Here is a 25,926-nt window from a genome sequence, read left to right as displayed (position 1 = left end):
CATACTGTTCCAAACTCTTGTTCCCGGCCAGATGTCATCTTACAAACAAATCCTCATTAAGATGATTTACTTTTCCAAGGGATACTCACATTTCAAAAAAGATTTCTAAAGGCCAAAAGGAACATAACTCTGACGTTGACATTTTAGAGCTTATAAGAGGCTGGTGGGGAACCTAGGACGTGGGGGACGGGGGGGATGTATCAGCATTCCTGATTATAGTACACAGGTTAGTCACATTGGCCACCTGCTTAAGGTGAATCCCAGTTCACCAAAATGCCAGAGAAAAAGAAACCTGATTATTTCTACCTTCAAATAAAGTAGGAGGGACAAGATTTAAACGGATAACATATACATTTTCTCTTTTTTTTTTTGAAGCGAAAGATCAAGCCATGCCTCCAAATCATATGTCATCCATTTCATTTAATACATTCAAAACATATTTAACTACGCGACAAAGGAAACTCACAAAACATTCATAGAAAAATAATAAATGACAATATCTGCCACACCTAATTGTACCCTGGTATGAGAAATAATTAATCCTTCTGATTATACATTTTATTTTTCTGTTACTTGTCAGCTCACTGAGTCTTCCTGGATCAGGAACAATGCTAACTCCTACCCGCTATAGCAGATTGTTCCTTTTTATTCTTCTGACTTAAAAAAAAAATGTTGGGCATCTTAGAGAGATTCATAAATGATACAGGATTTTAAAAAAAAGTGTACAAATGAAAGACATTGAGACAAATGGCAAATGAAGGTGAGAAAACAAAGTCATGATGTAGTGAATACACAGAAGCCATTCCATGAGGATCTTTCCTGTTAATACAGGGGGATTGTATCTTTGGTTTTGAACTTCTAGCAGGCAAGCAAGAAAAAAAAAAAATACAAATCTAGATCAGTTAGGAAATCAAAGCCAGGTTGGAGTTCTATGCCCAGAGCCCAAGTAAACAGGGCCCAGATGTTGTTAAGTGCAGCATCATGCATTTATTTGAGCTCTTGTAGGAATCTGGTACCAAGGGCCAAGAGGCAGAATGGTAGTCGGGGGAAGACAAGCCATATTTAGGGAAGAGCAAACTGCTCACCCAACCTGGTGGCTCCTGGGGGATTCACACACCAGCTGCAGAGAGGTCCGGCCTCTGGGGGTTACAGCTGCCATTTGGCTCATCCACATCCCATGGCAAGAACACAAATGCCCTCGAGCAACCAAGAAAAATGAAAGAAAGAAAAGCATTCATGACACGAAAGGAAGAAATAGCAGAAAGTGAAACATGAAGTGGAAAGATTCACAGCAAATGTATGGTCAGTCGTGGCAGGGGTGAGGCCGAGATGGGAATGGGGTGACGGGTGGGGATCAAAGGTACTTCGAATTAAATACACGGAAGTACACGTGAAGGCTAAAAGCAAAAATGCCCACCTGCTAACAACTCACAATTCTGGGAGGTGAGACAGCTTTGCATTTTGCACTTAGCTGTATTTTTTAAGTTTACTTATTTATTTTGAGAGAGAGAGAGTGAGTGCACGTGGGAGAGGCAAAGAGAAAGAGAGAGAGAGACAATCCCAAGCAGACCGCCCGACACAGGGCTCAATCCCACAAACCCTAACCCGAGACCACGACCTGAGCCAAAATCAAGAGTCGGACGCTTAACCGACTGAGCCACCCAGGCACCGCTGTATTTTTTAATTATTTAGAATCTTAAAAATAAAAATAGAGGCGATGGTAGTAGAAGGGGTTATAATGGTAAGAGTTTCCCAGAGGAGATGAGTTTTGAGGCCAAGTATAAAAAGTGGACTTGGATGGTCCCGGGGGAGAGATGCCAGAGTGAAAGGCTAAGGAGCTTTCTGTTTCAAAACAGACCCTGTTTTCTAGAAGCTAATTAGGGATATAAAAGTTACCTGTGTGAAACACCTAGATGCCAATACATAGTCACACAGAGTTGAAAGTTATATCACTTATTACTGATAACAGAGAGAGCAAAAAAATTACATCAGAATGAATAATTCAGAGTTTTCCACATGACTCAACCTCACACACACCTTCTCCATTTCTTTCATCTTCCTTACTCATGCTCACTCGTACCTATTCCAATACCGAGCCACTGATTTCTTTGGAATGGTCTAAAAATAAGAGAGAGGTAGGAATGCAAACTGGTGCAGCCGCTCTGGAAAACAGTGTGGAGGTTCCTCAAAAAATTAAAAATAGATCTACCCTATGACCCGGCAATAGCACTGCTAGGAATTTACCCAAGGGACACAGGAGTGCTGATGCACAGGGACACTTGTACCCCAGTGTTTATAGCAGCACTTTTCAACAATAGCCAGATTATGGAAAGAGCCTATATGTCCATCAACTGATGAATGGATAAAGAAACTGTTGTTTATATACACAATGGAATACTACTTGGCAAAGAGAAAGAATGAAATATGGCCTTTTGTAGCAACGTGGATGGACCTTGAGAGTGATATGCTAAGTGAAATAAGTCATACAGAGAAAGACAGATACCATATGGTTTCACTCTTATGTGGATCCTGAGAAACTTAACAGAAGATCATGGGGGAGGGGAAGGGAAAAAAAAAAAAGTTAGGGAGGGAGCCAAACCATAAGAGACTCTTGAAAACTGAGAATAAACTGAGGGTTGATGGGGGGTGGGAGGGAGGAGAGGGTGGGTGATGGGCACTGAGGAGGGCACCTGTTGAGATGAGCACTGGGTGTTGTATGGAAACCAATTTGACAATAAATTCCATATTAAAAAAATAAATAAAATAAAAATAAAAATAAGAGAGAGGAAGGGAGGGAGGGAGGGAAGAGTGGACAGGAAACTAAGAGAAGCAGAGAGAGAGAGAGAGGAGACCAAAGAGAGTTCAATATATGTGCAGATAACTCACTAATGGACAGGATTATCACGCATCCTAGAAAAGAAAGAAAAACCGAGTAAGTCCACAATAGATGTTCCACAATATCATCTTAGAAAGCAAGAAGTCTTAGATTTTGAGAGACAAGAGCAAAGGTTTCCCTAGAAGGATACGTGGCAAGTCTTTCAACCCTGTGATTAAAATACACCGGAACATTTTTGGCTCTGTGGGGTTGGCTATTTTCATGACTGTGTGGTTACAACAAAAATCCTCCACCTCTTGTTTCTCGATGCTGTTTATATCAACTCAAGCTCTTGCTGTCATTTTTGTGTTAGAGTCCTTTTCTTTTTGAGATCATTCGTTATCTTGGTATCTTTGGGTACCGTGTATCAAGTAACAGGGTAAGCCCCAGGACACCTGGAAATAGATGCTGTTACCATAGCTGCAGAGCTCATTTCTGCTGTAAAACTGTATTTAAATTTTGTCTTTTAGAGTCTGAATGAAGTATGATTCCATTATGATACCATTGAGCACATTTTTTGTGTGAGCATTCACAAACACTCCCTCTGTGATGAAATGGTTCAGTTGCCCTTTTTTCCTCAAGTGTCGAAGACTGAGATCTGTTGCCTGGCTTAAAGCAACTGTAACGTGAGGTCCTGTAAGTCCCCTGAAGCTCCCAAAGCATTAACACCATATTGGCCATTTTCCTTGGGGACAAACCCATGTATTTTCACTATAGTTAACTGTAGTCCTTACTGAGGTATGTCTCTTCCAGAGAAATTTAAAAAAGAAATTCTGATGCAGGGGCGCCTGGGTAGCTCAGTCGGTTGAGCGTCCAATTTCGGCTCAGGTCATGATCTCACAGCTCGTGAGTTCGAGCCCCGCGTCGGGCTCTGTGCTGGCAGCTCGGAGCCTGGAGGCTGCTTCGGATTCTGTGTCTCCCTCTCTCCCTGCCCCTAACCCACTGGCATTCTGTCTCTGTCTCTCTCAAAAATAAATAAACATTAAAAAAATTTTAAAAACAAAAAAGAAATTCTGATGCAGATAAAATGAAGAAGATAAGTGAAGAAAGTGAGAACATTCAAATCGCTCTGAAACGATGATAAATTATAAGAGCTTCTAACAATCACTTGGTTCTTATGAAAAGTATTTACCATGGCAACCACTGTATCAAATTGCCCTTAATAGGTCCTGAGCCACATGCAAAGAAAAAGGAAGCAAGAGAAAAGTTGTCTCCTAGACCCTGTTTGTTCCGTTTATAGACAAGGAGGTGGCCTACAGTGACATGATGATAAAAACATAATATATGTGCACAATGCTTTCCTTGATATCCGACACCCCACATACACTATTTCACAGAAGTGCTCATGATGCAGAATCAGCTTAATTATCTTGCTCTCCTTCCTGATGTTTCAGAAAGGACTCCCAGGCTATTTAGCTGTGAAATAAGGAGTCTTCAGCAGTTCAGGCAGAGGGGTCCTTCCTCTCCTCTCTTGGAATTACTGAAATAGTGTCAAATTCTTGAGGTCCCTTCCATATCACAAGGTTCCTTCCATACTTTGATTTCCTATTATAAATGACACGATACAAGAGTCTTAAGGAAGTAATCTAATTTGTGGACAAAGATGTAAGAACAAAGATATGCAGGACAGCCGTATAACAACCAAGAAATTAGAGTGTGTTCTTAACTTTTTGGGGGGGCCCACATTATTAGGGCAACTCTGGAGCAAGACTGCCTTGTTTTAAGTCCAGGCTATGCTACATCCAAGATATACGACCTCTTTTTCTCTCACTTTCTCATCTATAAAATTGGGATAACCATCGATACCTATGTATAGGATTATTGTAAGGTTTACTCAAGTCACTACAGGCACAGGGCACGTGAACAAGCGCACATAGTACATAGCAAGTGCGATGTGAGTGTTTGCTATAACCCTCATCATCATTTATTAGTAAGCACACACTCTGGGCCTGGCCACGAGATCCCTTGTATACATAGGCTCACTTCATCATGGCAGAAAACTTACACGGTGAGTCTTATTAGTCTCATTTTACAAGTAGAAAGTCAGAAAAATTACATGATCTGCCAAAATCACATGAGAAGTAAATGGTGCGTAACTAATTGTATCCATAATTTAGGACTCGGCCAGTTTTTTGCCAAATTGAGGTGGAATGTTTGTGAAGAAATATCCGACTTAAGATACAGGCTACATAGTTTACAAAAAAACTCGCTTTGGGAGAGGACTGGAGAGTAGTTACTGTCCAGAGTAGCTGACACTGAAGTATAACACAAGACCATTGGGAGCGCTCACTGGGAGAGACACACAGTATTTACAAAGCTGTTACAGGCAGAGAAAACACGAAACGATCTCAATTACCATACCCAAATGCTAAATCACAGGATCAGCCTCAGCAAATTTACTGTTAATGTGCAGACTGCAGCCTAGATACTTCTCACATGCACAGTTCTACATAGGGTGGTCCAGGAAGCAAATGATCATTTATTATGTGATAACTGTGGACTTTCTAGAAAAGGATCACAAATATGACTCATCAGCCAAATCCGGCCCACTGCTTGTTTTTCCAAGTCTTATCAGAACACAGCCACACCTATCTGTTCATATAGTCTCTGTGGCTGTTTTGAACTGCAATGGCAGAGATGAGTAGTTGTGAAGAACACCATATGGCCCAGTAAAGCCTGAAGTATTTACTATCTGGCCCTTTATAGAAAAAATTTCCTCATCCCTGCTCTAGAGCAACGCTGGAAAGGCCAGCCTGTCTATCTATCTATCTTGTACTTACGAGGTTTTAAAATTGATATGTTTGTGTCTATGTGTGTGTATGGATATATAAACGTTTTTACAAGAGGAAAATACATCTGGATTAGAAAGAATTAGATCATTAAATAGATGATCATATTTTGTAAAGAACAGCTTGTATGCCCAAGGCTTTTGTAACTATGACACTCACATGTGGGGGGTTTTTTTTAATGTTTTTTTAATGTTTATTTATTTTTGAGGAAGAGAGAGACAGAGTGTGAGCAGGGGGAGGGGCAGAGAGAGAGAGAGAGAGAAAGAGAGAGACGCAGAATCCGAAGCAGGCTCCAGGCTCTGAGCTGTCAGCACACAGCCTGACACAGGGCTGGAACTGTGAGGTTGAGACCTAAGCCAAAGTTGGACGCTTAACCGACTGAGCCACCCAAGTGCCCCACACGTGTTTTATAAGGAGAAAGTCTGGGAGGAGACCGTGAGCTCTGTCCTGAATAGGACAAGTATACAATGGCGGTTTCACATCCAAGCTTCTATTTAGAATACTTATTAGGAGGCAGGTGGAGATAGAAGTCTGATGCCCGGAAGACAGGACAAGATCAGAGGTGTCGACTTGGGGAGTCATCAGTCAAAAGGTGCACTTTTGAGTTTATAAAGATTTAGAAAGCATATGAAAGAAAAAAAAAAAGAAAAAGAAAAAGTACCTTTTGACCCAGGATGTCACTACCACTTCTAGGTATAAATATTAGAGAAGCCGTCACAAGACAATATGTGTGTATCCAAATGCAAGCAGCAAGATTCACCCATCCCCGGGAACGGGGATAAATGATTTGGACATACAATTTGTGCTAACCTGCACAGCTCTAGTGAAATGGGATCACTTGAATTACATGTCACAACATGAACCAATCTCACAAATATAGAGTTGAGTCAGAAATCAGGTTGAAGAAGACTATTTAAAACATATAGCATGAATGGAGGTGCCCCAAACATGCACTTTGGCATGGGGCCATCGGTACAAATCAATATTTAGCTGAAGACAAAGACAAATGTCAACATCCAAGAATGGCTTCCGGGGCACAAGAATGAATCTGAAATTATAATTAGAATATTGCTATTTGATCATTAATTTTAGTAGCAATTACATCCTGGCACATAAAGAATCATTTCTGTAGTGCCGTCAGGTGATATCATGCTCCTGCGGCCACTGTTGTACTATGTGTGATGTTGAAAAACAAATTTTTATGTATATTTTTAAGAGAGAGAGAGACAGAGTGCAAGCAGGGGAGGGGCGGAAAGAGAGGGAGACACAGGATCCAAAGCAGGCTCCAGGCTCTGAGCTGTCAGCACAGAGCCCGACGTGGGGCTCAAACTCCTGAGCTGTGAGATCATGACTTGAGCCAAAGTCAGACACTTAGCCGACTGAGCCACCCAGGCGCCCCTACTATGTGTGATGTTTAACAGACACATTTTCATCTGAGCTCAGGACAGCAAGCTATTCTGAGATCATCTAATTTTTCTCTAGTACTTTTTCCTTCATATTTTGAATTTTGTGTGCTGCCTGAATCAAAATGACTTATTATAAATATTGTGCATGATTTTGGAGTTTTCCCTCTTGGTGAAATTTTGAGATGGCAAGATTGACATTCTCCTTTAAATTTATCCTCATGAAAAAAATACTCCCAATGACCCTTCTTAACCAATCCGTGATCGAAATGGAATTTTAAAACTAAAAATTAAATAGAGTTCTTAAAGATTGTTTTAGTTAATGTTTTGGATACTAGTATACAAACAGTTGTACAATTATGAAAATTATGATATAGCCTAATCTCTATTATTCTGACTTGTATTATTATTTTTATGCGGATTTCCCTCTATTGACATGATAAAAATCTATTGTTCTTCCTAAAATTGTCTGGCAAATGTACTGAATACTTGTATTAGCCGCCCACTTTCCTACTTCACTGTTAAAAAGTTCTTACTTTTTTATATATAATTAACAGCTCTTATAATCATCAATTATTGCAGCATATTCTTCTTGCAACAATAAATACATATTTTAAAAAAAAATAAATACAGGGCACCTGGGTGGCTCAGTTGGTTAAACAACTGACTTCGGCTCGGGTCGTGATCTCACGGTTCGTGAGTTCGAGCCCCGTGTCAGGCTCTGTGCTGACAGCTCAGAGCCTGGAGCCTGCTTCGGATTCTGTGTGTGTCTCTCTCTCTGCCCCTCCACTGCTCATGCTCTGTGTCTCTCTGTCTCTCAATAATAAATAAACGTTAAAACAATTTTTTTAAATAAAAAAAAAATAAATAAATAAATACATACGTATTTTCACTTCAACCACTGATAGAAGTTCAACATACAAAAACTTATAGAAGAAAGCCTGTGGCTCAGTTGCTTAAGTGCCCAGCTCTTGATTTCAGGTTTGTGGGAGCAAGCCCCAATTTGGGCTCTGCGCTGACAGCATGGAGCCCGCTTGGGATTCGTTCTCTTCCTCTCTGTCTCCCTCTCTCTCTGCCCCTCTCCTCGACTCATGCCCCCACGGACACACAATCTCTCTCTCAAAAGAAATAAACTTAAAAAAAAAAAAAAAAAAAGGATTCCATTCCTAGGACAGCCAAAACTATAATTGTCTCAGTTTCATGATGTGGGGATTAGCATCAACAGCTCTATTTGGGGCCTTTTGTCTTGTTTTAAACAAAGTTTACATGGGTATGTACCACAATTATAAAGACATCCTAAAGTTTTTTTCCTGTGGGGAAAAATGGGGAATGCACTAGGGAAAAGATATATAGAAGGGCCAATTTTATTTGTCACATTTTATTTCTTAAGCAAATAGTTGAAATTTAAGTATTATATTATTCTCTACCCTTTTTTTTACGTGCTTCAAAAATTTAATAACAAAAGAATAAAAATAGCAGAGAATAAAAACAATGCTTATTAAGAAGCCCATGCAATTCTAGAAACTGGAAATAGGGGCGCCTGGGTGGCGCAGTCGGTTGAGCGTCCGACTTCAGCCAGGTCACGATCTCGCGGTCCGTGAGTTCGAGCCCCGCGTCGGGCTCTGGGCTGATGGCTCAGAGCCTGGAGCCTGTTTCCGATTCTGTGTCTCCCTCTCTCTCTGCCCCTCCCCCGTTCATGCTCTGTCTCTCTCTGTCCCAAAAATAAATAAACGTTGAAAAAAAAAAAAAATTTAAAAAAAAAAAAAAAAAAAAAGAAACTGGAAATATTTCTCATTTACAAACTTGTTAAATTGGAAAAAAGATTTTAAAATAGGGAGTTATCTTTTCTTCAGAGATGAAATTACTGGTTTTTAAAGCACCCACTTAGCGGTTGGTTTATTTAAATCTCAGAAAATAAGATAAAAATAAGCATAAAGCTAATGTAGCCATATACCATTTTTAGTGGCAAACTGGTACAAAACGTCTTTCTGCTATAATGATGGTAATAAAAGGTAAAAAATAAAATAAAACAAAACAAAATAAAATAAAATAAAACAAAACAAAACAAAACAAAATAAAATAAAATAAAATAAAATAAAATAAAATAAAATAAAATAAAATAAAATAAAATAACTAAGAGGAAACGAAACTAGGTAGTTTGATTGTGTTTGAAACCAAAGGAACAACATTCAAATCCGCGGTCGTCTGGGGTAAGATCTCTGCTTTAAGTGACATGTAACCTCATATCAAAAGCTGGCTCATGGAAATGTTCCCCCCACTTCTGTTGCACAGATTTTCTCTTTTCAGTATTACCTGGCACAAATTTTCTGGTTTTCTCCACAGCTCCTCAAACCTCTGATCAGAAAGCCCTGACCCCAGGAAGTGCCTGGGTGGCTCAGTTGTTTTGGCATCCGACTTCAGCTCAGGTCATGATCTCACCATTTTTTGAGTTCAAGACCCATGTCGGGCTCTGTGCTGACAGCTCAGAGCCTGGAGCCTGCTTCAGATTCTGTGTCTCCCTCTCTCTCTGCTCCTCCCCGACTCTCACTCTGTCTCTTTCTCTCTCTTTCCAAAATAAATAAACATTAAAAATTTAAAAAAAAAAAAGGGGGGGTACTGGGTGGTTTGGTGGGTTAAGCATCCAACTCTTGATTTCGGCTCAGGTCATGAGCTCACAGTTCATGGGATCAAGCCTCTCATCAGGCTCCATGCTGACAGTGTGGATCCTGCTTGGGATTCTCTCTCCGTCCCTCCCCCACTTGCATGCATGGGTGCTTGCTCTCTCTCTCTCTCTCAAAAATAAATAAACATTTTTAAAAATTTAAAAGAAAGAAAAAAAGAAAGCCCTGACCCTGGAACCCCTAGGTGATGGTGGTTTGCCTGTGCTAACTACCTGCCTCATTTCCTGTTTTCTCTCACATCTAGATACAACAGGTACCAAGCAGAGCAAGATACGAGACGGTTAGAGGGAATGCTGCACACAAGAATGAAAGCAATCACTCTTGAGTCTTAGGTGCATTTGCTTGTTTTCATTTCAGTAGATAAACGATATCATCTCTTGCATTTAAAGTGGGCCAGGCTGCACCCATTCCAGGAGAGAAGAAACGGCACCTGCCTCCAGTTATCACAATCAATTAGCAGCTTGTTGGACTTCTTCAGGCCTTGGGGGAGGGGGAGGGTTGGGTTTTTTTTTTTTTTTTTTTTATGTCCGGGAGAGTGAGGGTGAGTGGGGGAGGAGCAAAGGGAGGGAGAGAGAGAGAGAGAGAGAGAGAGAGAGAGAGAGAGAGAGAGAATGAATCTCAAGCAGCCACACACTCAGCACAAAGCCCTCAGAGCTCAGTCCCACAACCCTGGGATCATGACCTGGGTCAAAATCAAGGGTTGGTCGCTCAACCAACTGAGCCACCCAGGCACCCCTGCATTTTTTTTAAAGTTTATTTATTTTGAGAGAGATAGAGAGCACAAGTGGGGGAGGGGCAGAGAGAAGAGGGGACAGAGGATCCAAAGTGGGCTCTGTGCTGACAGCAGAGAGCCAGATGTGGGGCTCAAACTCACGAACCGTGAGATCATGACCTGAACCAAAACCAAGAGTCAGACGGTTAACCGACTGAGCCATCCAGGCGCCCCACCCCTGTATTCTTTAATTAAAGCCTTCCCACTAGTGAGATTTTGAATTTGAATTTTGAGTTTGTAACTTTTTTTTTTCTTTTTTTTTTTTTTTTAATTTTTTTTTCAACGTTTTTAATTTATTTTTGGGACAGAGAGAGACAGAGCATGAACGGGGGAGGGGCAGAGAGAGAGGGAGACACAGAATCGGAACCAGGCTCCAGGCTCTGAGCCATCAGCCCAGAGCCCGACGCGGGGCTCGAACTCACGGACCGCGAGATCATGACCTGGCTGAAGTCGGACGCTTAACCGACTGCGCCACCCAGGCGCCCCTTGAGTTTGTAACTTTATATCTACTCTATGTCTTTAAAAATCTCACTTACTGTAAGAAAGTTTGGAATATAAAACAGACAAGATTTAGCAAAAAGCATGATCTATCATACAAAATGAGGAAAGAGATGAGGGGCTTAGAAATTCTGCTTTCACCGAGTGAGATACTGAATCATTTCCTTCACAAAAAACTCTACCACCACAGATGAATTGCCTTTCATGATATGTTTAAGCCTATGTAACTACCCAGAAGCTCATTTTTACAATGCTTTCTACTGACTTTCTAGCAGAAAATCACCCTTTTATTTTTTTAATCGTTAATTTATTTTTGAGAGAGTCAGTCAGGGGAGGGGCAGAGAGAGAGGGGGCAGAGGATCCTAAGTGGGGTCTACGCAGACAGCAGAGAACGCGATGTGGAGTTCGAACTCACGAACTCCAAGATCATGACTCGAGCGCAAGTCGGACGCTTAACCAACTAAGTCACCCAGGCACCCCCAGAAAATCATCCTTTTAAACACTTGTTCTCAGAGAGTGAAATAATGCTTGCCTAGTCCTGGGGGGTTGGGGGTAGGGGTAAGAGTGAGTGCTAGGGGGCGGGGGTTGGGGATAATGAAAACGTTCCAACCTTAGATTCGGGCGGTGGCTGCACAGGTGAATATACACCATACACACCAGAGATTTGGGGTCCAATATATCCTAACCTTCCACCCCGCTCTCCCTCCACTTCCCAACATGATCCTTCCTTACAATTTATCTCATGAATACTGTAGCCCCGTGCCAGATGCTAGAATTAGCCCCAAAGCCATTCACAGGGTCCTCTTCGCTTGCCTTTTCCTACTACAAGACGCTAGAAAGCAAAATACCCGATTTTGCATTTTTGCTGTAAGGAGCAGACAGATGGTTCAGTTCTGGCCAATGCAATGCAGATAGAACTCTCTTACCTAAGGTTTCCAGGAACGTTTCCCTTTCCAGATTCAACTGGTGGAGCTCCTTTCATCCCTGTGGCCTTTCCCTCTTCTTCCTGCCTAGAAAGCAAACAGGAGGCCTGGAGATGGAACAGCCAGTTGGGGACACGGAGTGACAAGCATGAGGATAAAAGCCCATAAGCCAAGGCAGGTGGGGTGGAAAGACTGAAAGAGCCTTGGTCCTTGTCAGCAATTCTCTTGTACCAGTGCTGGACTGCTCAGTTTGGGACTTCTCATTTTATGAGAAAAATGAAACCCTCTTGTGCTAACCTACTGTTGCTTGCTATTGCAAACAGGTATCGTGTGACTTGCAACCAAAAGCACTTCTGACCAGCCAATTGTGAGACTTTCCTATTTAAAAATTATGTAAATATGCCAGTGTCAACGTGGTTTTTTCTTTAAATGTTTATTTTTGAGAGAGAGAGAGAGAGTGCACAGGAGAGGGGCAAAGAAAGAAGGAGACAGAGAATCTGAAGTGGGCTCTGTGCTGACAGCTGAGAGCCCGATGTGGGGCTTGAATTCACGGACTGTGAGATCATGACCTGAGCCGAAGTCGGATGCTTAACTGACTGAGCCGCCCAGGCGCCCTGAAGTGGTTTTCTTTTAATGGCCAGGTGATACTTCTTATACACAGAAAAAAACATTTATAATTAATTGGGGTACAAATTATTTTATAATTTATTGAAGAATCACGTTTTGCTTAAACCTTAAGGTTTAATTTAAAATATTTTGTCTTCTGGGGCACCTGGGTAGCTCAGTCAGTTAAGCATCCAACTTTGGCTCAGGTCATGATCTCAGTTCATGAGCTCAGGCCTCGTATCAGGCTCTATGCTGACAGCTCAGAGCCTGGAGACTGCTTCAGATTCTGTGTCCCCCTCTCTCTCCGCCCCTCCCCTACTCCCACTCTGTGTCTGTCTGTCTCTCTCTTTCAAAAATAAATAAAAATTTAAAAAATAATAAAATAAAATATTTTACCTTCCTTATAGTTCTAATAAGGTACGTGCCATACTAGAGATCTGTGCACAGATGAAGAAAAGAACATTTCACAGAGAAGCATTTCAGCGAGGCCCTAAAGAATGAAGAGAAAAGAAAGTTCCAGTCTGACAGAATACACACACTCAGAGGCATGAAAGATCATGGTGTGCTAGATGGGTGTGTGAGGCTGGAGAAGGGGAGATGATGTTACCAAGCAGATTGAGACCAAATCCTTTAGAGCCCTGTGTACCAGACTACGTCTCTTCAACTTTATCCTGCAGAATATAGAAGGTCTTAGAGGTTTTGAAGGCAGGGAGTGATAGGATCATGTGGGTGTTTTAGAAAGAAAAAGAGATTGGGGGCCGTAGGTAGGGAGGCTACCTGGAGACTACTTCAGAAAGGATTAGGAAAAGACCCCCTGAAGAGTCTGCGGTGGACCCCCAGGGCAGGGATCCAATGGAGGAAAAAGCAGAGGCTAAGGGTCCACAGGGGTAGCTGAGGGGAGGCAAAGTCGGGAAGGGAGAGGGTCACTGTTCCCAGGAGGCATTGCTAAGGGTGTAAAGGGCCACCTGTCAATGGCTGGAGGCTGCAGCTTAGGAACCAGCACAGCACGTAGCAAACAGGTGGACAAGGCAGCAGAAGAGGCAAAGGGCCCCCAGTCTGAGATGGTGGCTTTTCCTGCTGTGACAGACTCCTAAACCACACCCCTCCCTCTTCTCCTTACACCTGCTTACCATATTAGGAAAAGAAGCCAGCAAAGGGGGAAGTTATCTGAAGTTACAGTAGTAATAGGTATGTTACAATATTAACATACCTATTAAATTAGTTAAGCAAGGAGACCACTGAGGTGGCCCTAATTGAATGGCAGCCTCTGTAAGTGAACCAAAATCTAAGCCTATAAATGTCTCCAGGTTAGGAAACTGAAACATAAGGATGGCCAATCACAGCCAACTGGCTTTCGACTATAGCCAATCAATAATTTCCCTACTTCGCTTCCACCTGTTCTCTGGGAAAGTCTTGCTCCTAACCGCCTCCAGTTTGGGGCTGCCCATCCGAGTAGATTTTTACTCAAATAAGCTCTTGAAATTTTTAATATGCCTCAAGTCTATCTTCTAGTCCACCCAAAGCCACCCAATTATCAGCATCAGCATGCTTTTTTAAAAAAAATTTTTTTAATGTTTATTTTTGCGAGAGACAGACACAGAGTGCGAGCTAGGGAGGGACAGAGAGAGGGAGACACAGAATCTGAAGCAGGCTCCAGGCTCTGCTCTACCAGCACAGAGCCTGACACGGGGCTCAAACCAAGGAAACGCGAGATCATGACCTATGCTGAAATTGGATGCTTAAGTGACTGAGCCACCCAGGTACCCCACCATGCTTTAAATCAAATTAGACATTTAGCTAATCACCACCACCACCACCAACAACTAACCACGTAGGTAGGAGCTCCAGAGAAACCCGGATCAATTATGGACAAAATAATCAGAAAATCCATCTTCTATGCAAAACGCAGTAGTAACACAAGTTAAATTATGCAGCTCTGGTACAGAAGCACCAAGAAAGCAGAGTCAGACATACCCGCGTTGGCAGATTATATCCAGGGCTATCCATGGGTGGCACGGAATCTGGGGGACATCAGCAATCTAGTCACCAGAGGTAACTCTTTGCCCCAGCTCTTTGCCCTCATCTGTGCTCATCAAATGGCCCTCGATTATTAATTCATTGTCATCAGTTCTTTAATACTAGAGACTGGTCCTGGAAAAGGAAACCCCTCCTGCCTTAAAGAAATAGAATGGGCTTAGGGCGCCTGGGTGGCTCAGTCTTGATTTCAGCTCAGGTCATGATGTCATGGTTTGTGGGTTCGAGCCCTGCATTGGACTCTGCACTGACAGTGCAGAGCCTGCTTGGGATGCACCTATGTGGACGGAGCACACAGTCCAGCGGGGTGCATGTATTTCCTCCAAGCTCCCATGCCGGCCCCACAACACACTGCAGGGATATTGGCCAAGCCGTTCACTCGATGATTCATCCCTGACCCTCTTCCCATCACCTGGTGCACTTCCCTCTGACCTGCTCTTAAAGTTCTGGCTGCTGTTTAAAAAAAAAAAAAATTAATATTTATTTATTTTTGAGAGAGAGAGACAGAGCACGAGAGAGAGACAGAGCATGAGTGGGGGAGGGGCAGAGAGAGAGGAGACACAGAATTCAAAGCAGACTCCATCCAGGCTCTGAGCTGTAGCACAGAGCCCGACGTGGGGCTCGAACCCACAAACTATGAGATCATGACCTTAGCTGAAGTTGGACGCTTAACCGACCGAGCCACCCAGGCGCCCCTCTGGCTGCCGATTTTTATATTCCTTCTCCTATTTGTTTCCCCCCCTGTTCCTATTGGATTTGACCTTAGCCAACTCCTAAAGCCTAGGGTGATACCTTTCATATTTAGCCTGTCTGCCTCTACACCAACCCTGTAGAGAAGAGCTGCTTTCCCAGCAGGCCTCATGCAGCCTTCCACCCATGGAACCGTCCAGGGCACACTCTTCATGTCAGAGAGACTCCGGTATTTTCTAGAACCGTTGGCTGGGTTCTGCCCTAAGGATTCAAGTCCAGCACACAAAGAAACAAACACAACAAACAAAACAGTAAAACCCCAGGAAACATTCGGCAGGAATGGTGATTGCCCAGGAAGGCTCTGAGAAAGTAGCTGCTTCAGTAAGTCGCAAGTATGGGCTGAAGCTTTCCCACATGGTGGGGCAGAGCCGCCCTATCAGCGCTGCCCTTTCCACAACAGTAATTGTGGGGTGACTGACACCATGTACTGTACTGCCATGACTCTAGCTCGCAACCAAGCCACCCCAGCTCCACACGTTCCCTTTTCATTACTCACCATTTTGACCTAGAGGGTGGAGCTAGGCAGGCCTTATTTGAATACCCACCATGCCTCCTCAGCCATAGTCTTCCCCGAGGCTCCGTTTTCTCAACCGTGAGAATAACAACGATTATTACCTCCCCAGCAGATAGACTCGCATGCATATCCGCCTGACACACAGCAGACACTGCCCAGTGTTAATTCTGATTCCTTTTTCTGAATTTCTGATTCTAACCTGAGGCGGAATCTCCGGGATCCTGAAGATTGGCCTCTCCTGAAGATTGGCCTCACCTAGGGGTCCTCTGTACTCAGCTGTAATTCTTCCTTGTCCTTAGTCGTAACCTGAGGGCAGACTTGGGGCTCTTCCTTCAGCATGATTGGAGGAGAGGGAGACGACTCAAGGAAACCCTCGCTCCATGATTCTCAAATTCCAGTGAGCATAGAATTATTTAGGGAGTTTATTAAAAATACAGATACCCAGGAGGTCCCTTCCTCAGTGACTGAGAGTCACTGAGCTACTGAGAGTCAGACCCAGGACTCTATATTTTTAATAAGGTCCCCCGAATATGCTAATGTGTACCAAAGTTTCCTCCTCCTTGACCTGGTTACTCCCTGAAGACAGAGTGGGTGGTAGGGCCCACTTGGGGGCTGTGGGATAATACAAAAGACTTGAAAAAAAAAAAAGACTTGGTCTTTGTCTCCAGTTCCTGGCACAAAGCTCCCTAAGCCCTTGGACTCTCTCTTAAGTGAGAAGAGTGTCTTAAGTGATGAGTGTTTTATGCTGATAAGACAATCCCTTGTGGTAGGAGGCTAGAAAGCTTCAGGGCGAGAACTGGTCACAAGAAAAACCAACCAAGTAATTAGAGGGTTAGAATTGTCAGCCCCACCCATCGACCTCCTGGGAGGGGAGAAAGGTAGAAATTGAGTTCAATCATCAATGGCCAGAGATTTAATCAACCATACCTACCTACTGAAACCATGATAAAAACCCTAAAGGGGAGGTTCATTGAGCCCCCAGGTTGGTGAACACATCCATGGACTTGGCTGATGGCACAGCAGAAAAGAACATGGAAGTTCTGTGCCAACCCCCAGCCCCCACCCCTACCCCCTAGAATTTGTCCTATGCATTTCCTCTGCTTGGTTGTTCCTGAATTATAAGGAACTTTAGAATGAACTGGTAAACCTAAGTAAAGTGTTTTCCTGAATTCTGTGGGTCATTCTAGTACATTATCAAATCTGAAGGGAGCTCACAAAAACTCCCACATTTGTAGTCAGGCTTGAAGAAGTATGGGTAGCCTGGGTACACATTTGCGACTGGTGTGTGACATGGAGGCAGTCCTGTGGGTCTGAGCCCTTTGACTCATGAGATCTGACCCAAACTCTAAGTGAATGGTGTCAGAATTGAGTTGAATCATTGGGCACCCAATTGGTGTCATAGAATTGGTTGGTATATGTAAAAACATGACACATTAAGTGTCAGAAAAAACCACACAGGGGCCCTGTCACATTTCATCTTCTGACTTCACCTGGCCCTTGTACAACCACACTTCTTTATAGAATGTGGTTAAGCCCAGAAAAAATGGCCAATTCTGTTGCAATTCTCTGACCTAAATTCAGCGTGAGCCTTTTGAAGGCGAGTAGAAGGGAGGCTTAAATTTTCCCTGTTCACACCTACTCTAAGGAGGGCCGAATTTCCCTCCAGGCTTCCGACCTGTGGATTGTAATCCACAACACAGACAGTGGACAATTTCCAACAGGCCAGGGAAGAAAAGTCTCACTCTAGAACAGGGTGCGAGTCCATTTTCTGGAATCATTTTATGTACTCACTGAGCACCTTGATTCTGGCTGGACACCACTTTGATGTGCCCCTTGACCTTTTGAGCCAGGTTCACATGTCTGCCAGACCCCTCCCATCTAGCTAGATTCTTTGCCCTAGTTCCTCTTGGCTATTTATCAGTCATCAAGCCTTTCCTTATGCCCCCAAATTTCAACAATCAACTCTCTCAGCCATTTCCACCAGAATATGCCCCCAGGAGTCCAGGTGAAGGCTTTGCTGATAAGCTTTCCTATCCTGGCCTCATGTGTGAGGTCTCAGCTGCACTGCTGTTCCAGCATTTGCCATTAGGATCTTTCTCCTCCCTTCCTTGCCTTGTCTTCCCTCTCCTCCTAGAGAAGCCTAACTCTTTTATCAGTCAATGCCACCCATCTTGGTGTACCTCCTAGACATACCTGAAACCATTCAGAGGGCCCTCATTCTTCATCTTTTTTTTTTTTTAATATGTGGTAAATTTTTTTTTTAATTTTTTTTTTTAACGTTTATTTATTTTTGAGACAGAGAGAGACAGAGCATGAACGGGGGAGGGTCAGAGAGAGGGAGACACAGAATCTGAAACAGGCTCCAGGCTCTGAGCTGTCAGCACAGAGCCTGACGCGGGGCTCGAACTCACGGACCGCGAGATCATGACCTGAGCCGAAGTCGGCTGCTTAACTGACTGAGCCACCCAGGCGCCCCATTATGTGGTAAATTTTGACGAGACTTCTTCTACTAAGACCCTGTTAGGACAAAGTTACCTGGTCAATGATTGCCTTGCCCACATGCAGGGAGGGAGTCATGGTCATTTTGGTAAAAGGTGGCACAAAATTGAGGGACATGACAGAGGCCCTATGTGCTAAAGTCCAAGTGGAATGAACTAGCTAAGTGCTTCTACTTGGAGCAGAGGCTCAAGTCTTCCATGAAAGAGAGCTCCCCAGGAACTAGGGGGCTATACCACAGCCCATTAACTAGTGGAGAGTACCTGCCAGCTTCAAGGTCATCCCCAGGGACCTCAGCTGGGTTCTACTTGGTGTAGTGCCCCAGTCACTTGCTCCCAGGAAATTCTTCCTGTGACTACACTGGGTCAACACTGACTCCTGAAAACCCTCCCTCCAACTTTGGCTCAGAGTCCTGTTTCAAGATACAAAGAGCCCATGTACTGTGGCTGACTGTAACTTTGACTTCTCCACGTCTTCCAGGGGAGCCAGTTCTGGGAGGGCTAGGGGAAATCCTATGTGGCTTGAGCTCTTCCTCCATTGAAAAACTCATCACCATCACAACAGATCACACCCTGCACCACCCACCCTCTGGACACGAACCTCTCCACGCAGAGTTATTTCAGACCTCGTCACTTTGATCCTTGGAATTTTAGCTCCACGCTCACAAAGGCACCATCATCTGGACTAATATCCCTGTCTTCTTCCAGATCCCTGGAAATCCTCCGACTCCTTTGTGTTCTCACCTTGGGCAGTGCCTGAAGTGTACCTGACACCTGTAGTCCCATCCTCCGTGTGTTCTCACAGCTGTCTGGCTAACACACGTCCAAACCACAGGCTCAAGATTTTCACTGTGTACAAAGAATGGGAGGCACAAAGTGACCTTTAGCAACCCTACAAGGTCCCTGGAAAATATTTATTGAAATATTATCAACTTTTAGTAAAGAATGTGCTAGACTGCTCCAATATCTTCTCCTTTATACAACATTAACAGAACCCTTAGAAAACAAGATTATACATTTCCCAACTTACCCTGAAGTCTGATATGATTAAGTGAATAACTCCTGGCCAATGTGATATAAGGGGAAGTAACGTATGGAAATTTCAGGATGTATCCTCAAAGGGGATACAAGAGGCCTGCCTCTTCTCCAACATTCCCTGTCCTCACCTCCTCTCCTCCATCCTGTTGCTCTAAATGTGGACACGGTGGCATACCTCCTTGGCTAAGCGGACTTCAGGCCACACCTTTCAGATAGTGAAGCAACAAGCTGTAGGGAACTTATGTGCCAGATGACCACGTTGAGCAGAACTGCCATACTAACCCTGGACCACCTGTTGAGAGAAGCAATCCACCAAGGCCTTGAGCATCCCTGAACACCCTTTTTGAGGATGCTAAGAATGCAAGGCCCTGACCACTCTTTAGGCAACCATTTCTTGGGGTTGAGTTTCCAGTGAGCAGATTCATCTTCTCCCAGACAAAGCGCAGGCTTGCTTACCACTCACTATAAAAGTGGTAGAGCCCAGTTGTAATGCAAACCCACTGTATGTGTCATGCCCAGCTTGGTTCCTCCTTGTAACCTCCATGGGTCTTGGAGGGCATAGGGAACCAGCACCAGCAGGATACACATGCTGCTTGCTATGCGGTGAGTAATGAAATCCTTTGTCTCAGACCCAGGAATCTGTGTCTTCTGTCAGCCTCCACGAAACAGTAATTTATCAATTTGCAAGTAGGGTACGATCCCAGATCCTGACATCCCTACCTCTGGACTGTTTTTAGGGGAAAAAATCAACTTGTATCTCTCTTGAGCCACTGTTATTTTGGATCTCTGTTATAGGCAGCCAAACCTAATTCTAACAAATCAAAGAGTAACTTTTCAAAGTTCTAATTTGGCAAAACAAAAAAAGTGCTTATTACATCTTTGGAGAAATTTATCTTTCAAGCTGAGCCAAATGTGATCATTGAAAAGCAAGAAATTATAAAAATAAGAAGTATATGTTACTTGGGACCTCTCAAACAAGTGTCATAGAAGAATGAAGATCACACTATGACTGGTTAGCAGATACTGAAGGCAGTGAATCAAAGGTTACTTAATCAGGTTGGCAAATTCACAAGAGCAAATTCTCCACATTTATTCGAGCAAGATAATTTGTAGATGTTTTAGGTGCTTGAATGTTACTTTCTGCCAAGAATTATATTCGGCCATGCTTTTTTTATGTAAGATTCCATATTATGAGGAATGGAGTCCAGATGAACTCGGAGAGCAGTTCCCTGATCCGCCTTGTTCTCAGACAAGGCAGGGGTGAATCTGCTTCAGGCTAGGCTGAATTCGAGTTAACATTCTTTCTCGAATGTTGGCAGCTCTTGTCCTTTGAAAAACAGCAGGGTAATTGAAGATGTTGAGAAAGCTTCAAGCAAGCTTGCGTCACTACCACATTAGTTAGGAGACCAAGGCCGACAAAGATAAAACAAGAATAGAAGCAAGGATGTGGCAACACCTGCTACCGAGCGACTGACAGAATGCTGAAAGCTCTTTGTGAGACCCAGGTACTTTGATGTGTCAAATATTCTAAATGCTTGAACTCTCTACAAGAATTCCCAGTGCATTTATTTCTTATTTTTGATTTCTAACACATTCACAATTCTCTAATGAAATTACCCATTACTCTTTTTGGTGGGCAAATCTTGTTTTAGCCTGGTCAGCATCCATTCTCGCTTTGGGAATAGCATCTAGATTGTCCCTTGGATAATCACCCCTCCCCACGCCCAGTCCACGGTGTTGCGTGAGGCTGACTCAACCACACCAAGCACCAGGCAATTGGTTCAGAAGGGCACAGGACCGGGTGAGACTCAACACTGGGACTTTTGTTGATACTGTGGGGAATGTGAAGCTTGCTTTGTCTTGAGACTGCTATTGTAAGATAATGTAAGTCTGGAGGTGCTAGAAATCATAGGTAGAAAGAACAGTCTGAAAATAGGGCAAACACAGTGGAAAACCGAACAAGAGGAAGAGAAAAACCAAGTTCTGTTGATGTAGTTTTAGCCCAGATCCAGCCATGCCTGAAGGGAGATTCGTCCACAGACTTTTCACTATGTTAGCCAATAATTTCCCTTTTTTGCCTAAGGCAAATTTGAGCTGATTTATAACTTGTGGAATTAAAAGAGTTCTGACTCTTGAAAGTATTGTTGTCACAAGGGACAACTAGAAGTGTTTATCCAGTCTATATAAAACTAAGGAATGTGCTCAGGCCAGTTGTGGCTTTAGAATTTCTATAAATAGGTGCCACAATCAAGTCAAAGGGAATGTATGAGGGACTTGTTTTGAAGCTGCTTTACATGAAATTGATTAAACATCTATTATTCATATCAAAATGGGGGGAAGGGCAGAGAAAAGAGATCCCCCCCCCCCAAGCCACTCCCTTGACAATGACATTCACTCAAACTAAGGAAAGATCAGTCAATAGGGTTTCCAGAGCGCTATGGGGGTCTAATACATATCTGGCTATCAATGCTTACCTGAGGCAGGATGATATAGTGGAAAGTGCTGTGGATTAAAATCCTAGCTCTATAACCCCCCAGGCTAAATGACCCTGGACTAATGACTTAAATTCAGGGAGATCTAGTTTACTTTGCAAGGTTTATTATTTGATGTAAATGACATATTTACATCCTTCTGCACTGCTTTTTTCTTCCTTAACATTATAATTATGACATTCATGCCTGAGGACCTATGGAGTATCTAGTGCATTTATTTTCCTGTTACATCACATTGCATTACATGCGTATACCAAAATTGTTTTATCCATGTTTCAATTGATGGACTTTAGGTTGATTCCAAATTTTGATTCTTCCACATAATACTGCTATAAATATTCTTACGTCCATATGCAAAACATCATCCAGGGTATATTCCAAGAAATGGAGTTCCTGGGTCATGGGCTGTTTCTGAGTTTTGTGCAAACAGACTTGATTACATATTGACAAGTTGTCCTTCAAAGTGGTTTTTATCAATTGAGACTTCTACCAGCTGTGTATGAGAGATGCTTCCCATCCTTTCCAGCATTCAAACACTCAATCAACAGATATTTTTTAGCAATCCACTGCTCTGTTCTAGCTACTAGGATATAGCAGTGAAAGTTCTCACTCTCGTGGAGCTTCCATTTTCTTGGCAGAAGACATAATAACAAATCAACAAATGACAACATAATAGATCTGGAGGTGATGGGTGCCTCGTTTCCAGAGTGTATGGCTCCCAAGGATTAGCTCTTCTCCTTGGACCCTTCTGTACTTACAGTAAGTGAACACAATGCCGTCTTGAGCCCATTGTGACCTAATTCCAGAAACTAATTTTTTAAACTTGTAATTACCATAAAAATTAGGAGATGAGCATTTTGCCCTGGCGTAATGTGTTCAAATTTGCAGGCTGCTTTGGACTCCAGGTTCCCCATTGACCACAATACCAGGCAGCATATAAGGAAGTGGTTAAATGCTCCTATCTCTGCAGTCAAACTGCCCAGGATCAAATCTTGATTTCCTGACTTACTAACCATGTGACCTTGAACAAGTTGCTTAACCTTGGTAAGTCTCAGTTTCTGTACCAGATAATGGTGCCTGACTCATAGGAGTGCTTATCATGGTGCCCAGTTCATTCTTAGCACTTTATATTTACTAGTAATAATTAATAATAATTGGATGGGCCATTCATGTGATATTATTCCCATTTTATAGTTGAGGAAACTGAAGCTCAGAGTGGTTGAACAAATTGCCTGACCAGTAAGTTCTGATGACTTTCGGACCCAGTTTTTCTGATATCAGAGCCAATTCTCCACTACAGCATTGTAAATATGAATGTATCATGTATTCATTCAACAGTTATTTACTGAGCATCTAAAATTGCCAGTTCCTGTGCTTGCTTCTAGGAAATTCTAAAATAATCCCAGTATGACTGAACATCTCTGGGCAACCCTTAAATTACAACTACTTCGAGGCTGATCCCAGTGCTTTGTTTCACCCAGCATTGACTGGTAATGAACTCTGGAGATTTTATTGAAGGTTTTATGGAAGACAGAGATGAGCATTATATCATATTAAGCTGTAAGCTCCTGGAAGGCAAGGATCATGTTTTACTTATCAATGTACAGCCAGCACTTAGCACAGTGCCTGGCACATAATCCTCGAATATTTGACAAATGAGCACGTCATACAGCAAAATTTAATCCATCTTTCTCAACAGCTTCTCACCTGCACCCATAATGCCTTCCCCAGCAGCTGCTCCAAAATTATTGATGAAATCGAGTTGAACTGAACTATGAAGAATTCTGCCTCTTGTCAACTTGAAGAGGTTCTTCCAGGTTTCCCTGGCTCCCAGATTTCTTCTGAAACCTAGTGTTGTTTCCGTCACAAAAAATTTGTGAGTCAAAATATGGAGTTTGGGAGCCAAACGTTGAGTAAACAATAACAACAAAATGTGCTCCTGGGCAGATAATGAACCATCTAAGATATTGCATAGTTGAGCACCCAATGAAGCAAATTGACAATAAATGCCATTCGAGTTCAGAGCAATGAGAAAGAGAACAGGAAGATGGTAACTTATCAACAGAAGAGAATCTATTCTGGGTCTCCTTATAGACAAACTGTGAGATATCATGAGTTGGTTTTATTATTACAGCTCAGAGAGTTAGGCATCTTGTCAACAGCTTAAAGCTTTGGAGCCGTCTCCATGGGCCCCAGATCTGACAGATCCCAGGAATAGTACACATGCAGTGTCTTTGTAGAATGAGAAGGTGGAGTCCAGGGTCTAAGGGCTCAGATCTCCTCATTCCTGGCTCCCCACACACTCAGCTTTGGGGACTAACTTCCAGTAGAGAAGAGAAACTGACCTCATTTTTTACCTGTCTACCCTGAGTCCTCAGGTTGAAAGAAAAGGTACCCACTTTAAGCAACTTCTCTTTTTGGTTTGTTGGTTTTGGTTTTGTTTTGTTTATTTATTTGGAGAGAGACAGAGAGAGTGTGAGCAGGGAAGGTGCAGAGAGAGGGGGAGAATCCCAAGCCATATCCCTGCTGTCAGCGCCGAGCAGAGCCACAAGACTGTGAGATCATGACCCTCGCGGAAGAGTCAGACACTTAAGCAGCTGAGCCACCCAGGCGCCGCTTTAAGTAACGTCTCTTGACATCAATGTCACAATTCCTTCTCTCTTTACCTCATGACCTCACCCCCAGTTCTCATCCCCAAAATAAAAAGAAATACTTCCTCAAATTTGAGGATCTTTCATTTTCAAAGGCACTATCTGGCTTCTGACCCAATCCAACCTTGGAGATGGAGAATATTTCCTTCCCTTAAGGGTGCTTCTTCCTCCGTTCTTTTTAAGCACACAAATATTCCTTTATATATATTACCTTATTTTTTTAAGTAGGCTCCACACCCAACGTGGGGCTTGAACTCACAACCCTGACATCAAGAGCTGCATGCTCTACTGACAGAGCCAGCCAGGTGCCCCAAGTGCACAAATATTCCTTTAGAGCATCACTGTGGGACTCGGAGAATAGGATATTTTGGTAAGAAAAGTAAAGGTTCAAGCCTGACGGCTGACCTAGCACAAGGTAATCCTATTTATGACAATATGTTCAGCCCTTAAAAGTGAAAGGAAAATGAAATGAAATGTACTCCTTACATCTTTGAGAGACATCATGGTATGTTTCATTTTCCACCAAGCCTAGGTACAACATCTCCCCTAGTGACACTTGGCTTTGGCCGTTCAAATGCATTCATCTCTTTCTGTGACAACATGAGCTTGGCAGAACATTGAGAACTGGAGGCTGAGAAAAGAAAATGCCGTCTTCCTGCCCACAGAAGAAGAGGTTCTGAGACATCCGTGCTAACACAGCATTGCCGAAAGGGCTTGTATATGAATCAGCCGCAAATGTTAGGTGGGTTGATGAGGATTGCAGAGTTTATGAGAATTTCTGATGAAGCAGCACGCAAGAGTGCTATCGGTTATTGTGTGAGTGTGGCGCAGGCTGTAATTTGACTTGTTTGGGTCTTTTTATTATCATGTGTGACGCCTCACTAAAGCCTGTTTGTTGCAAGCTCTCTTTTTCCTTTGCTACCACAGTTCCCCTGCTTCATGAATGAGAATTGAGGCTTGTGGCAAGAATGCTAAGTATTCCTTCAAACGACAGACAGAAAGGGCTGAGAGGCAGTTATGTTTTATTCGCATCTGATTCCAGGAACACAACCCCAGTTCTCCTAATTTCCTAATCAGAGATGCATTTTGGCATCCACCACAGTCCAGTTGGAACCCCTCTGAAGTACCTAGAAACCGAACCAAAAGCAGTGTCAAGCCCAGAGGAGTATGAAGGCCATCAAGTAAAACACTTCCGGCTTCCAGCATCCTCTCTCTTCCTGGGCCCAGTACTGTCTAGAGTTGACACATTTCGCAAAGAAGTACACAGGCTCCTATATTTCATCTGGCAATACTATTAAGGCCTTTAGGAGCTCTATCTTAGTCTTATGCCATCAGAGTCTATTTGGAGGAAACAAAATCTAAGATTAGTCACCCAACTGTTGAGCAGTACTTCTCAAAGTCTGGT

This window comes from Prionailurus viverrinus, chromosome A3 (genome assembly GCF_022837055.1).
Source record: "Prionailurus viverrinus isolate Anna chromosome A3, UM_Priviv_1.0, whole genome shotgun sequence".
Lineage (NCBI taxonomy): Eukaryota > Metazoa > Chordata > Mammalia > Carnivora > Felidae > Prionailurus > Prionailurus viverrinus.
The sequence above is the reverse complement of the archived record's forward strand: the minus strand, read 5'-3'. Positions refer to the sequence as shown.